Below are 16707 nucleotides of genomic sequence, written 5' to 3'. Positions count from 1 at the left end.
CTGGTTCCTGACCTTCTGTTTTAATTGCTACTTTTCAAGTATTTATCCACCTCTGCTTTGAGACCAATCATGGATTCTACTTCTATCATTAATGATGGCACAGTGGTTAGCGCTGTTGCCTCACAGTGCCAGGCACCTGGGTTCAATTTTGGTCTCGGGTGACTGTGTGGAGTTTGCATGTTTCTCCCTGTACCTATGTGGGTTTCCTCTGGGTGCTCATGTTTCTTTCCACAACCCAAAGATGTGCGGATTAGGTTGATTGGCAATGCTTAGTGTTGGGGGATTAGCAGGATAAATATGGTCATAGGGGTTATAGGCATAGAGCCTGGGTGGGATTGTCATCGATGCAGCCTCAATGGGCTCTGTAGGATTATTTTTGGAATACATTACAAGTCCTAAAAAATCTCAGGTAAAATAAATGATGCTTTATTGGCAAGGATCTTAGAACAAAGAACAAAGAAAAGAATAACACAGAAACAGACCCCACAGCCCTCCAAGCCTGTGCTGTTTATGATGCTTTCACTAAAATAATCTGCCTTTACTCAGTCTGCATCCCTCTATTTCCTCCTATTCATGTGTACATCCAGATGCCTCTTAAATGTTATTAATGTGAATGCTTTCACCACATCTTTTGGCAGCACATTCCAGGCACCCACCACTCACTGTGTGATAGAACTTACTCGCACATCTCCCTCAAACTTTCTCCCTCTCACCTTGAATCTGTGCCCCCTTGTAGTTGACATGCCCAAGTCTCTGACTATCCACCCTGTCTATGCCTTTCATTATTTTGTAGACCTTTATCAGGTCTCTCCTCAGCCTCCATCTTTCCAGTTAAGACAATCTTAGTTTATTCAACCTCCCCTCATAGCCCACACCCTTGAGATCAGGCAACATCCTGGTGAATCTTCTTTGTACTCTCTCCAAAGCTTCCACATCCTTCTGATAGTGCGGTGACCAGAACTACATTCAATTCTTGAAATGTGGCCTAACCAAGGTTTTATATAGCTTGAACATGATTTCCTAACTCCTGTACTCAATGCCTCGGCTGATGAAGGTAAGCGTGCTATATACCTTCTTAAACACCTTGCCACTGCTAGGGAACTGTGGACCTGTGTGCCCAGACCTCTCTGTATGCTAATGTTCCTAAGGTTTCTGCCATTTACAGTATACTTAATACCTAAATTTGATCCTTCAAAATGCATTACCTCACATTTGTCCATGTAAACTCCAGCTGCTATTTCTGTGCCCAAGTCTCCAATATATCAATATCCTATTTTATCCTCTGACAATCCTTAGCACTATCATCAACTCTGCCAAGCTGCTTGACATCCGCAAGCTTACTAATCAGGTCACCCACATTTTCATCCAGATTATTTATCTATACTACAAACAACAGCGGTCCCAGCACTGATCCCTATGGAGCACCGCCAGCTACAGATCTCCATCCTTCCACTGCTACTCTCTATCCAAGCCAGTTCTGTATCCATTTAGCCCCAAATCCTATGTAATTTTAGTTTTTGTACCAATCTACCATGTGGGCCCTTGTCAAACGCCTTACTGAAGTCCATATAAACTACATCCACAGCCCTTCCCTCATCAATTTTCTTTGTCACCTCTTCAAAAAACTCAATCAAGTTGGTGAGACATGACCTTCCCTGCACAAAACCATGCTGCCTGTCACTAACTATCCTCCAAATGTTTATATACTCTGTCCTTCAGTATCTTCTCCAAAAGTTTCTCCACCACTGATATCAGGCTCACAGTCCTATAATGTGCTGGATTACTCATGCTTCTTTTCTTAAACAAGGGACCAACATTGACTATTCTTTAGTCTTCTAGAACCTTGCCTGTGATCAAAGAGGATGTGAAGGTATCTATTAAGGCACCAGCTGTTTCTTCTCTTGTGTCCCACAGTAACCTGGGAAAGATCTCATCCGACCCTGGGCACTTGTCTACCTGAATGTAATTTAGGATGTTTAATGCTTTCTCCTTTGATATATTGACATTCTCTAGAGCATTCACACACCTACCCCTGACCTCAACATCCGTCATGTCCTTCTCTTTGGTGAATACTGATATAAAGGACACATTAAGGATCTCACGCACTTCTTGTGGTTCCACGCTTAACTGCCCTCCATTATCCTTGTGTGGGCCTACTCTTTCTCTTGCTACCTTCTTGCTCCTGATATATGCGTAAAAGACCTTGGGATTCTCTTCGGCCCTGTTTGCTAAAGACATTTCATAGTCCCTTTTAGCCCCCCCTAATTCCACATTTAAGTTCCTTCTGACCTGCACTGTACTCCTCAAGGGCTTCCTCAGTTTTTAGATGCCAAGATCTATAATATGCTTCCTTTTCCCTTTTGACGAAGCTTAAAATTTCCCTTGCCATCCATGGTTTTCAAATCCTGCTATTTCCATCATTCATTTTTGTGGGAAGTGCCTGTCCTGCACTTCAATAAATTGGCCTTTAAAAGCCTCCCACATGCTCCATGTGGATTTGCCCTCCAAAAGCCTCTCCCAATCCACAATCACCAGCCTAATTTGGATGTAATTGGCCCTCGCCCAATTAAGCACCCTCACCCAAGGGCCACTCTTGTCCTTATCCATGACTACTTGAAATTTTATGGAATTATGGTCTCGAAACCCATAATGCTCTCTCACTGAAACGTCGGTCACGCTGCTCATTTCCCAATGATAAATCTAGTATGGCCCCCTCCCTGGTTGGATTGTCAACATACTGTATCAAAAAGCCCTCCTGGACATACCTAACAAATTTCTCTCCATCCAAGCCCCTGGCTATAAGAGATTCCCAGTCGAAATCGGGGAAGTTAAAGTCACCCATCACAACTATCCTGCTTTTTTCACACCTTGCAACATTTGACGACACAACTGCTTTTCTGCCTCCTGCAGGCTGTTGGGAGGTCTATAGTACACTCCCAACATTGTGATTTAACTCTTCTTATTCCTGAGATCCACCCATAATGCCTCACTAAAAGATCCCTCCAATGTCTCCTCCCTCAACACAGCAGTGATGTGCTCCTGAATCAGCAATGCTCCACCACCTATTTTTCCCCTTCTGTCCTATCTAAAACAACGATATCCCAGAATGTTAAGCTGCCAGTCCTGTCCCTCCTTTAAGCATGTGTCCATAATTGCAATTACATCACAATTCCTTGCAGTAATCTAGGTTCTCAGTTCATGTGTCTTACCTGTTGTACTTCTTGCATTGAAGCAAATGCACTCCAGATCTCTGGTCTCACTGAGTCCTGCGGCTTCCCTCTGCCTGCTCTTACTCTGCACTATGTTTATCTCAGTCTCACTTTTTTCCTCAGTCTCTACGCTTACTGGCCTGCTGTTCCGGTTCCCACCCCCACCACACTAGTTTAAACCCTCCTGAACAGCACTGGCAAACCTTCCACCCAGGATATTGGTGCCCCTCCAGTTCAGGGGCAACCCATCCTTATACAAGTCCCACCTTCCCCAGTAGACATCTCAGTGATGCATTTACCCTCCCTCCTACACCAGCTCTTTAGCCACGTGTTCAACTGCACTATCTCCCTATTCCAAGCCTCACTAGCACGTGGCACAGGGAATAATCCTAAGATTACTACCCTAGAGGTCATACTTTTTAGCTACCGACCTAACTCCCTGAATTGTCTGTGCAAGACCTCTTCCCTCTCCCTGCCTATATCATGAGTATAAATGTGGACAATGACATCTGTCTGTTTACCCTTCCCTTTCAGGATGCTCTGTACCCACTCAGAGACGTTCAAGACTCTGGCACCAGGGAGGCAACACACCATCTTAGAGTCCCCTTTGTGGCCACAGAAATGCCAGTCTGTGTCCCTGACTATTGAGTCTCCTGTTACTATCACTTGGATTTAGCCTGACCCACTCTACAGCAGAATCTGTTTTGGTGCCACAGACCAGGCTGCTGCTCATATTTTCCCCTGAGAGGCTATTCCCCCCCACAACAGTATCCAAAATGATATCCCTATTTGAGAGGGGAATAACCACAGGAGATTACATTTAAGTTCGTTGTTTGCTGGCTCACCGACTAGTTAAAGTAATTTATCCCTGTTTATCTTTTTAAGACTCTGTCAGATGTCTGCTTTGGTGAAAGGAACTGCAGTTGCTTTAGTCGTTATCGACGGGTTTGTGATTTTTGGATGGAGGAAACCTTCTGCTCTATTTATTAAAAACAACATCATAAAGGATGCAATATTTCCTCTAATTGCTGTTGATGGTAAAATCATGTGGACTTCTGGAATACATTGGTGAGTTCACTGAAAATAATAAATCAGAGGAAATCTTTGCCACTTTTATGCCGTGGTTATTAAACAGTAGCCAGACAAAATTCCACCACCCCCAAGTCTCCTCCCGCACCCCCCGCACCCTGTCCCAGCCAAAAGGTCCATTGTCATTCATCATTTGTGATGTTCCAAAGAAACAATTGTTAGTCCTTTCTTTCCTGCAATGGTGAATTATTGTATGCACACACAAACAGCAGGATTTTCCAGTGTTTCCTGCGGATGGGATCTTCCAGTCCTGCCAAAGGTGGCATACCACCCCCCTGTTTACACAGTGGAGCGCTCTGCTCCAGAAGACAAACGGAACTCATGGCAGGAGGAAAACTTCCATTTCCCAGATATCATTTGAAATGTTATTTCCCTTCCCCTCATTTCTTGAAATAATTGAAATAAATGCCATAAAACTGAAGAAGTTTTCCTCTGATTTCCATTTCTAGCAGTTCAGAAGTCTACAGAAAACCCACCAATGCCTTTATTTTTTCAGAAGACTAAGGAAATTTGGCATGTCCGCTACGACCCTCACCAACTTTTACATATGCACCATAGAAAGGATTCTTTCTGGTTGTATCATAGCTTGCTATGGCTCCTGCTCTGCCCAAGATTGCAAGAAACTACAAAAGGGTCATGAATGAAGCCCAGACCATCACTCAAACCAGCCTCCCATCCATTGACTCTGTCTACACTTCCCACTGCCTCAGAAAAGCAGCCAGCATAATCAAGAAGGACGTTTCACACCCTGGACATACTCTCTTCCACCTTCTTCTGCTGGGAGAAAGATACAAAAGTCTGATGTCATGTACCAATTGACTTAAGAACAGATGTTGCCACCCTGTTGCCACCAAAGTTTTGAATGGACCGACCTCGCACTAAGTTAATTTTTCTCTGTACCTTAGTTAAGGCTGTAACATTACATTCTGCATCCTCTCCTTTCTTTCTCTAAGAATGGTATGCCTTGCCTGTACAGGGTGCAAGAAACAATGCTTTTCATGGTATACTAATACATGCGACAATAATAAATCAAATCATATCAAATCAATTCATGCTTATGATCTTACAGTGTCAACAGCGATTTGAGGAAATCTTGCAGCATTTATGATGTTGCCATTGCTAAATAGGGTGGAAGACTTACTTCCTCTGTGCACTGTGTGTAACAAAATCACAGATCCACTGATATTGACTAAAGCAAGTGAGTACCTCTCACTAGAATGGACATCTGACAGAGGTGATGAGATGACCAGGAATTCTAGCCAGTGAGTCGTTAAGTCGGGAACATAAATTTAAGATCCTTGCCAAAAAAGCAAAGATTAGCATCACTCCTTTTACATCAGAACTGTTAAAATTTGGAATGTACTCCAGAAATAGTGGGAGGTAGAATCCACAAAAGAAGATGTGGATAAATGTTTGAAAAATAGCAGAAGGGTAAAAGAACCAGCATAGGGACATTGGGGCAGTACGGTTTCCTGTGTTGTAAATTCTATACTTTTATGATTTGAAATTGTTCACAGAATGAACAGATTCAGAGCTGAAAGGTGGGAGATAGTGACAGTAATGTTAATCCATGTCTCCAAATAGAACTGCGGGGCCCTCTTTTGCATATAATGGCAGAAACCCTTTATGTGAAATTCTGAATAAGCATAACAAAAGGGAAGGCTTGTTTTTGCACTGAATTGCTAAATTCACCATAATTATAGGGGTAAATTGGAACCTCTGTGCTTGTCACCTATTCAACTCCATTTGTTATTATGAATAAAACATGCACGCTGATTTGAATCAATTATATACATTAATGAATAATCCATAAATCATTTATGTACAACTGATTTGGGATTCTCATTTCTAGTTTGCACATGCCTGGTAATCAGCACCATCCTTATCAGTGAAAAATCATTTGCTTACGCGAATCACTTTGAATTTAGCAGAAATGCAAAATTCTTAAGCGCGGTAACCCTGGAATATTATGTCTAAAATATTATGTCTAAAAGGGATTTGTGGGGGGGGCGGGGGGGACATGTGCCAATGGCCTCAATTTATTTTAATGGCCCTCTATTATTGCAGCAAGAGTAATAGGAGCAGATGGAAGGAATGCACTGACCTTTGCCCTTCCAAAGTAGGGCCTTCGCAGCTTGATGGTTGCCATGGTGCTTTAGGCCCGAGAATCGACCAGAATTTCTTTTGGGGGGTGGGGTATGAACCACAGAAAGCAAAAAAAAAACCCAAGCCTGTTATGATTTATATACTCCTTACAGTCTCTACACTGTGTATAACTATGTTTTCATTTAAAATCTGTGTGGAAAAACAAGAGCAAGATCTGTATAGAGATCTTTCTGTTGCTCTCAGTGCTACTAATTGAGTCTAATGATGCTTGACTTGAGGCTTTGGCCTTGGACTCGGCCTAAGATTAAGCATTAGAATCCTGTTAAGCTATGTGCAGCATTATTGAAAAACGAAAATTGCCTGCAGAGCAGCACACGTGAATCCTGTAAAAAAAAGTTAATTACTCTTCTGCTCACATTGTGTTTGCATTTAATAGCTTTGGTTACCATCCCACCTGTGTCCTCCACTCAATTCATTCCAAGAAATGGATTGTTTGCAAAGCTGAGAGCGTGATTTAAATTTTCCTGAATCTTGGTTACACTTGTAAATTAATATCTGACAAATGTGGGAATAAAGAGGGAAGGTTGCTGAGACCAAGATGAGTCCTGATGACCAATGGGAAGATGATAATATTCAAAGGGTGAACAGTAATGATGGTAAACACCATGGACTAAATTTTCCCCAAGAAAGTTCTAAGTGCCAAAATGGCAGGAAACAACATGTGGCGAAGGTGTATCGGTCTCTCAGGTGCTCTCTGCTTCGCAATCTTTTGACACAGTCATTTTTTTGAAGATTTTGGAGCTTGGCACCAGTATGGTGGTTGGGGGGGGGGGGGGGGGGGGGAGGTGGTGCGGGGGGAGGTCGGCGGGGGGGGGGGGGGGGGGGCGGTGGGGAGGAGGGGGCGGGAGTTGGGGACTGTGCACCAGGAGATCTCCTCCCATCCCTCATGGCCATCAGACATCCCCTCCTTCATTGGCAGCCTGTTTTCCCCTCACCCTGACATGGGTCACCGCATCGGGACATCAGGATCTTCCCAATGGGCCCATGGGCTGATCCCTGATATGTCCCCCCACCCCATCATGACCCTTGACATGCCCCACTCCACCTAACATAATGGCCTTTGCAATTTCCCTACCTTCCCCACACGGTCCCTCTGCATAGCCTGTCTGCACAGCCCCTCTGGAAGTCCACCCACCCCCTATCTCTTCCCTATTATTGTCCCCATCCCCTGGCACAGCACAGCAGTGCCTGATGACAACTGCCAGGGTATCTGGTGGGCATTGCCCAGCCATGCCCCAACCACCCTGTAGTTTTGATGGCCTTTGAGGCTGCTATCTCATCATGTCAGTGATTTCCTGATTTGATTTATTATTGTCGCATGTATTGGTGTACAATGAAAAGTATTGTTTCTTGCACATTATACAGACAAAGCATATTGTTCATCAAGAAGGAAAGACAAATGCAAAATGTAGTATTGCAGTCATAGCTGTAAGCGAGGGCATTAAGGGTTATGGGGAGAGGGCGGGAAAGTGGAACTGAGCCACGACAGATCAGCCATGATCTTATTGAATGGCGGGGCAGGCTCGAAGGGCTAGATGGCCGACTCCTGCTCCTATTTCTTATGTTCTTATGTTCTTATGTGGAGTTGCCAGCTCGGGTGCATGGGGTCCTTAATTATGTTGGTTGCTTTTCTGAGGCAGTGGGAAGTAGAGATAAAGTCAATGGATGGGAGGCTGGTTTATGTGATGGATTGGGCTACATTCACGGCCTTTTGTAGTTTTTTGCAGTCTTAGGCAGAGCAGGAGCCGTAGCAAGCTGTGATATAATCAGAAGGAATGCTTTCTGTTGTGCATCTGTATGGGTTGGTGAGACTCATAGTGGACGTGCCAAATTTTCTTAGTCTTCTGAGAAACTAGAGGTGTTGGTGGGCTTTCTTAACTGTAGTGTCAGCACGGGGGGCCGGGGGGGGCGGCGGGGGGGGGGGGGGGGCGGTGGGGTGGATCAGGGCAGGTCATTGGTGATCTGGGCACTTAAAAGCCCTCGACCATTTCTACTTCATCCCCGATGGTGTAGGCAGGGGCATGTTCTCCACTATGCTTCCTGAAGTCGATGACACAGCCTTGTGGGGTACCAGTGTTGTGGATGATCGTGGAGGCAGTGTTGTTGCCTTTCCTTACAGGATCGCAGAGGCAAGAGCCAAGCCCTAGGCCACAGAGTTTGGAGATGAGTTTCATGGGAATAATGATGCTGAAGGCTGAGCTGTGATCGATAAATAGGATTCTGACATAGGTGCCTTTGTTATCTAGGTGTTCCAGGGTTGAGTGCAGGGCTGGGGAAATGATGTCTGCTGTGGACCTATTGCAGTATTAGGTGAACTATAGTGTATGGTGAGGCAAACTACCATTAGCTGAACATTAAAATTTAACACTGCCATCTTCGCCTCCAATTTATCATTGATTTTCTACCCGTCTTGTTTTGAAGTTTTCAGGTCATGTTGGGTAGAGTTCCACAAGGACCACATTCATCTTATGGTTTACCCTATGGCCATTTGCTTAGAATAATAGGACCATAGAATACCTACAGTGCAGAAAGAACATTCTGCCCATCAAGCCTGCACCAACAATAATCTCACCCAGACTCTATCCCTGCAACCCATGTATTGACCCTGCTAATCCCCCTGAGACTAAGGCCCAATTTAGCATGACCAATCAACCTAACTCGCATACCTTTGGACATCTTGGAAAGTGAGTCTTGATGCACAATTTCACCACAGGAAGTTTTGGAACAGTGGTTCCCACCTTGCATCCACGCTTTTACAGTTCTGACAGAGGTCGATGAACGTTAAGCAGCACTAAGATCATTTTGGTGGGAAAGCAGTGCTGAAGTATTGTTTGTCTGGATGTCACATAATTGAGAATGATACTTATCCCTGGGCAAACCATTCATTATGAGAGCATATGGAGCCATTTAATTTCATGAAAACAACAGGATAATTTGATGAATATCACGTTACAGCATTGTTTTAAAACCCCATTTGTTATGAAGACAGTTAATAAGTGAGCCACTCAGTCCAATAATGGAACATTTTCCTGCAACGCTGGAGGGCTATATCATAAGTAAAGATCACCGTCTAAGTCAGAAGAATAAAAATAGGAAATTGTAACTTCATTTATTCTTATATTTTTTCAATTAATTTAATACCTCAAATTGTTAAAGTGCAACAATAAACCTTCAAATGATGTTCACTGAATAACTAAATTATGTCTGCTCTCTTGGAAGCTGGCATTATTACATTTGTGTAACTTGAGTACTTGGATCCTACTGCAGTAGTGTGGCAATGACAGATGAAGGGGCTTAGTGACACGAATATGTCTTATGTCTTACTTGGGAACACCTGCAAGTTGGTGATGCACTATAATACTGCAGTCAATGGCCCAGGAATGTTTGAATGCCAATGACATTGGCAATCACATGGATGCAATTTTATGCATACTTGAGGTCTGGTCATGTACTGCTGTGAGGACATGACTCTGTTTTGGTGTTTGGATTATTGGCAAGCATCATCAGAGTGACATGAGTGGAATTTTGTTTTGAACTCTGGTCCTTAATGTGCATTGTGACAATGAGATTTAAATTGGTTGGGTGTGATGATACTGCGCCTTTAAGAGATATATTTCTATTATGTTTCTTGTAAGAGGTAGGTTTGAAATTTTGTTTGCAGGGTGACAGTTTGTCTAGGAAAACATTTAACTGGATACAAGGTAAGTACAAGAGTGGAATTTTTCTTTGTGGAGTTGTCATGTTACCCCAGTTTTTGTGTGGGTTTCCTCTGGTCCCTTCAGTTTCCTCCCATAGTCCAAAGATATGCAGGTTAGCTCGATTGACCATGCTCAATTGTTCTGTAATGTCCAAAAATGTCTAGGTTAAATAGATAAGCATTTACAGGGATAGGGTGGGGAAGGGCCTGGGTAAGATACTCTGTCAGAAAGTCAGTGAGGACTCGATGGGCCAGATGGCCTCTTCTGCACTATAGGCATTTGATGGGGCAAATTTTACCATCCCGCCTGTCACGGGAATTGGAGGGAGTGAGGGGCGGACCATGGAACGGTCCATTGACCTTGAGCGGGAGTTTCCAGTTTTGGGGTGAGCGAGTCCGGAAAATCCTGCCCCATGATTCTATGAATTTGGGATAATTCTTGCTGCAGCAATGATATGCCACTTTACTTCGTAGCATTTGCTTTTGGTTTCAAGAATAATTTATGGTCTTTGTGACTCTTAAAGTCATAACCAACTAGAATAATCAGTTACAACAAGATGGAGTTTTTAATACATCACCGATTATTGTCCAGTCTTCTGCTGTTTGTGGTTAAAACATCATGCATCTGTCCGAGACAAAAGTCAGTTATCCCCCATCCTACTGTCGATTACAACTGGTCTCCCATGGCGTGAACCCGGCTGGCTGGCAGGCATTGCTTGAGGAGCTCAAGTGATTGCATTGCTGGTGGAGGGGAGAGGGTGATGATTGTGCAATACTTGGGCACTGACCCCTGTCACTGCCCTGATACTGCCTGCTGAAAATTCGGCCCTTAGCCTTGGTCACTGTCTGTGTGGAGTCTGCATGCTCTCCCCGTATCTGCGTGGATTTCATCTGGGTGCTCCCGTTTCCTCCCACCGTCTGAAAGATGCGCTGGTCAGATGCATTAGACATGCTAAATTCTCCCTCAGTGTACCTGAACAGACGCCGGAGTGTGGTGGCTAGGGTATTTTCACAGTAACTTCATTGCAGTGTTTATGTAAGACTACTATGTGACACTAACAAAATAAACTGAATGAAGAAGAATGTTAGTTTCACCCTACCCTAGCAATACCTGGAGAAAGAAGCATTAGTAATTATTGTAATCTGTAAGGTAAGGACTGGTTGTGTGGAATTTCATGAAAATAAAGAGCCTTCCAATGATGAGACAGACCTCATTATTGGCTTGTGCCTGCCGGCACTGATAAACTATAATGGAACTTTCATACAGGTGATTAAGCTCAGTCACACTGAAACTGACTCACCCTCCACTTCCTAGTGGCAGAAACTTTGCTGATTACAGCCATTTCTGACTAGTTCCTTCCAAGGAAGAATGAGCTGAGGTCAGCACGTATCCTTCATGCCCAACTAATTATGTCAAGATGACGGATCTACAGGCTGTTAGAACTTAAGGTAACCGACATGATAATGACCTGGTTAGCAGCTTAAATCAGAAAATACAATACAGGTTGATTGCAAGAAAGTTAGGCAATCTGTTTTCCTCAATTCTAACAAAGTAAACAATTTATATTCCACAAGCAGTTTGTGAATTCGTGGAAATTAACTTATTCTGTGCAACATAATGACCCAGAGTGTACTGGACTTCACTGTCTGCACCGTCTGTTTCTGCCTTCTTCAGCTTGTGAAAGTCTTGAGTTGCAAACTGCTGGAAGGGCGAATTGAGAACAGAGCATCTCAGACCTTGCTGAACACTCAGTCCGACAACTGAACTCTTTAAATGATGAAATTTATATTAAAAGGATGGGGAATAAAATCCGAAGAACAGAGAAGGAAAGGTTGGATGAATCTGAGGTAAATCAGATGCGGAAAGAGAAAAATAGTAGAGGGGCATAATGATTGCAATGAGGGAGTAAAAAGGAAAAATTTAATTAAAAAATTTAAATGGGCAGCACAGTGGCACAGTGGTTAGCGCTCCTGCCTCACAGCTCCAGGGGCCCACATTCAATTCCAGCTTTGTGTGAATGTGTGGAGTTTGTACACTCTTCCAGTGTCTGTGTGGGTTTCTTTCGGGTGCTCTGGTTTCCTCCTACATTCCAAAAATGTGCAGGTTAAGTGGATTGGCCATATTAAATTGTCCCTTAGTACCCCAAGATGTGTAGGTTAGGTGGATTGGTGGGGTAAATATGTGGGGTTGCAGAGATAGGCCGTGGGTGGGATGCTCTGTGGAGAGTTAGTGCAGATTCGATGGGTCAAATGCCCTCCTCCTGCACTGTAGGGGTTCAATGATTTGTATTTAAAGGCTTAAAATCCTCTAAGCAGAATTTACTACCTGCAAGAATGAGAGTCCACAATTTCAGTTACTCATTTTCTGGGCCAGGAATGTTCAGTACCATCAGAAACATATAAATCTTGTAAACAAAGGGGTTCAGAGGCATTAAGCACTGACCATACTTTCTTAGTTGATTTGAACAGTGCAAGTGCAGCTCACTGGGGAGATTGATGATGATGACCTCCTGTTTTCACAAGGCTGTCTGTGCAGATCATCCAGCAATTTGTGAGAGCTTGAAATTCACCAGGTTATTGCCATGCTGATAAAGCTGTGTGCATTACACTTGGCAATTTGCAGTCAAATGTATTTATGCTGCAAACAGAAGGAGCACACTTCCTGCACACACGCAGATGCACTACAGTGATAGGAGTTACATGGCAGAATCTTCTGGCTACTCACACTGGTGACATTTTCTGGTCCTGTTGCTGTGCATAGAATCCCTACAGTGGAGAAAGAGGCCATTCTGCCCATCGAGTCTGCACTGACAACTATCTCACCCAGTATCTATCCCCATAACCCCACGTATTTATGCCACTAACCCCTCTAACCTATGCATCCCAGGACATTAAGGGGCAACTGAGCATGACAATGCACATGACTCGCACATCTTTGAACTGTGGGAAGAAACCGAAGCACCTGCAGGAAACCCACACAGACATAGGGAGAATGTGCAGACTCCACAGAGTCAGTGACCCAAGCTGGGAATTGAACCTGGGTCTCTAGCACTGTGAGTCAACAGTGCTAACCACTATGCCACCATGCTGCTGAGAGCAAAATTCACCGTCCTCACTTGCAGTGAATGACAGGTAAGAATGCACCCACAGTGTTGCATCTATTGTATGTTCGACCCTAAAAAGTATGCCTGAAAATGAAGGCCAGGATAGCAAAACCAGGGGAGAGTGGTAGTGAGAAATTGGCAGCAATATCAACAACGTTCAGTGGTTCCTTCAGCTATACTGCAGGATGAGAAACCATTCCTCTTGCATTTCCAGTTAGCAACAAGCGTTACAGCGGTGTTTGGAATGATTATGAGCCAATACAGAAAGGTTTGAGTGGCACTGCAGCCCCACAGCAGAACAATTCCCATTGCCTTTCTAGTCGGTGGTTGGGTGAGAGCATTGGTGCATTTTTCAGAGGTTACTTCAAAAACTCTTGCGACCACAAAGGCTTGTCGGAACTATCTCATGGAAAGATTTCTTCTCAAGTGACGGGGGGGGGAAGGTTTGGAAAGTTTTAGGCAGTAAGTTTGGGAGCTGTTGAGCCTTTGTGGGAAGTTTTCCTGCATGGCCCGATGAACTCAGTTGCAGGTTAATGGGGCTCTTAATTCCAGGGTTCTGATCTTGAGCCCCACAGTGAGTGAGAATCTTATATTTAATATGATTTTTAAGATGGTGAAAAATTGTCGTTGGTTAAAGGAGCAAGAGACTTTTGGATAAAGTAATTTGCAGACAGTTCTTTGGCAGAAGTGGGTTGTTCCATTATGAAATCTCATAGCTGACACATTCATTGGAAGCCATGTGGATTTAACACTGAGGGGACCTTTATTGTTGCTGGCAGTGCTGCTACATTCTCATTGGCACTTTCCACTCTGACTCTGTCATGGGTTTGCTATCCTAGCCTTTAGTTACAGCCATACGTCTAGGGTTGGGCTTGCAGTAGATGCACCATCATAACTCCTAACGCTAATGCATCTGTGCATGATCGGGAAGTGCTCCCCTAGTGCTGAGGCACAAGTAAACGTAGCCTTTAAATCGCTCCTGATCACTCTTCAATCTTTGATACTCAGAAATACAAACCAAGTTGATGCAACCCGACATAACTTAACCTTTTAACACCTGGTATAATTTTAGTCAATTTGTGTGTATTGATCCTTCCCCCATTCGCTCCCCCCCCCCCGCTCTAAAGTCAATAAATATTTTCTGAGACACTTCACCTGAATATGGAGGTGGAATCAGTCACAGAGATTTTGTACAACCAAAGCCCTCATTTCGTCGTTTGTGAATTGTGACCCTCTTCAGATAAAGGCCAATGTCCTCCGATCATTTTTGTTACTTTTCACGCCTATGCACGAGATCTTAGTGATTTGCGAAAATGGATACCTAAATCCCATTGCTTTCCATTTCTGCTAGAATCTATCCATGCAAAAAAATTCCAACTTCTCATTGCACCTTATTGTTTCAAAGTTAATTGGAAAGTTGTTGGAGAGTATGAGTGTCTTACGTGTGATGTCCCTTTGTTGGGCTGTGCCTAAAACTCGATGGGTTGAAGGGCCTCTTCTGCACTGTATGATTCGATGAAAATGACTTGACTGAGCAGCACGGTGGTTAGCGCTGCTGCCTCACAACATCAGGGACCAGTGTTTGATTCCTGACTTGGGTCACTGTCTATATGGAGTTTGCATGTTCTCACCGTGTCTGCGTGGGTTTCTTCCAGGTGCTCTGGTTTCCTCCTACAGTCTGAAAGATGTGTTGGTGAGGTGGATTGGCCATGCTTAATTGCTGCTTAGTGTCAGGGAGATGAGTTGGGGTAAATGCATGGGGGTATGGGGATAGGGCTTGGGTGGGATTGTGGTTGGTGGGCCAAATGGCCTCCAGTTTAACTGTATGGATTATATACATAGTATTAAGAACTAAAATCCCATCACAGCTTCCCCTGACCTGGGTTAGGGTATATGTATTATAATTCCTGTTAATAACATTGATGGGGAGGGGGCATATAATACATTAAAAATAAAAGAATGTGCCTGCAAGATCATTTATTTTAATTTTAAAATATATTTTGTAAAAATGAGTTTCTACAGGAAAATGAAATGATTTAATATTCTCTATCATTTAACCACTCACCCCACCCCCACCTCCCCTTCCAATCCTCTTGCCTGGGTTGGTATAATCCAGCCCCTTAAATGTAGTGAAGAGGCCAGACTGCTGCTTTTAGTTTGAATAGCAGGGGTAGTGAGTTAATTCAGTAAATGTGCAAATGCTAATCCTCTCACCACATAATTTCAAGGTCATTGTGTTGAATGACAATTCCCTTTTGATTCAGAGTCGCTGCTCCACATCTCCAACCTACTTTACACACCAAGAAATCAGAAATATCAGAGAAAAAAAGAAAAGAAAGGAAGAACATGCCAAGACAATACAAAATAATTGTCTTAAAGGGGTGCAGCAGCAGAGTGAGCTGGGTGTATATATTCATAGATCTTTGAATGTGGCAGGAGAGATGAATACAGCAGTAAATAAGATATATAGGAATTTATTATACAATAGAACCATAGAACCCGTACAGCACAGGAGGCCATTTGGCCCATCGAGTCTGTACCGACCACAACCCCATCCAGGCCCTATTCCTGTAACCCTGCATATTTATCCTGCTAATCCCCCTGACACTAGGGTTAATTTAGCATAGCCAATCAACCTAACTCACACATCTTTGGACTGTGGGAGGAAACCAGAGCACCCAGAGGAAACCCACGCAGACACAGGGAGAATGTGCAAACTCCACCTAGATAGTGACCCAAGGCTGGAATTGAGCCTGGATCCCTGGCACTCTGAGGCAGCATTGTGAACCATTGTGCCACCATTCTGTCCTTAATACAGGCATAGAGTATATGAGCAAGGAGGTTAGGCTGAATTTATGCAAGTAAATCCCTCAGCTGAAATATTGTGTATAGTTCTGGGTGCCACACTCTCTAGGAAGCATGTGAATACATTCGACAGAGTGCAGAAGAGGTTTACAAGAATGGTTCCAGGAGTGAGAAACTTCAATTATGAAGATAGATTGGAGATGTAGGGAATATTCTTCTTGGAGAGAAGAAGGGTAAGAGGAGATTTGAGAGAGATGTTCAAAATCATGAAGGGACTGGACAGAGAAGATAGGGAGAAACTGTTCCTGCTCATCAAAGGATGAGAGGGCATAGATTTAAAGTGATTTGCAAAAGAAGCAAATGTGATGCGAGAAATTTTTTATACAGCGAGTGGTTGGGGTCTGGAATGCACTGCCTGGAAGTGTGTTGGAGGCAGGTTCAATCGAGGCATTCAAGAGGGTATTAGATGATTAGTTGAATAGAAACAGTGGGTGGGATTTTATGGCCTGAAATCCCTCCCAAGGTCAACAGACCTTCCCGTGCTCTGCCCCTCGACCACTCTGCCTCCTGTGGAGGGCATTGGTATGGCAATAGGCCATAATGCTCATTTGGAGAGCCAGTGCAGACATGATGGGCG

The sequence above is a fragment of the Carcharhinus amblyrhynchos genome, chromosome 11 (assembly GCF_965287045.1).
Source record: "Carcharhinus amblyrhynchos chromosome 11, sCarAmb.v2.hapA, whole genome shotgun sequence".
NCBI classification, from domain to species: domain Eukaryota; kingdom Metazoa; phylum Chordata; class Chondrichthyes; order Carcharhiniformes; family Carcharhinidae; genus Carcharhinus; species Carcharhinus amblyrhynchos.
The sequence above is the reverse complement of the archived record's forward strand: the minus strand, read 5'-3'. Positions refer to the sequence as shown.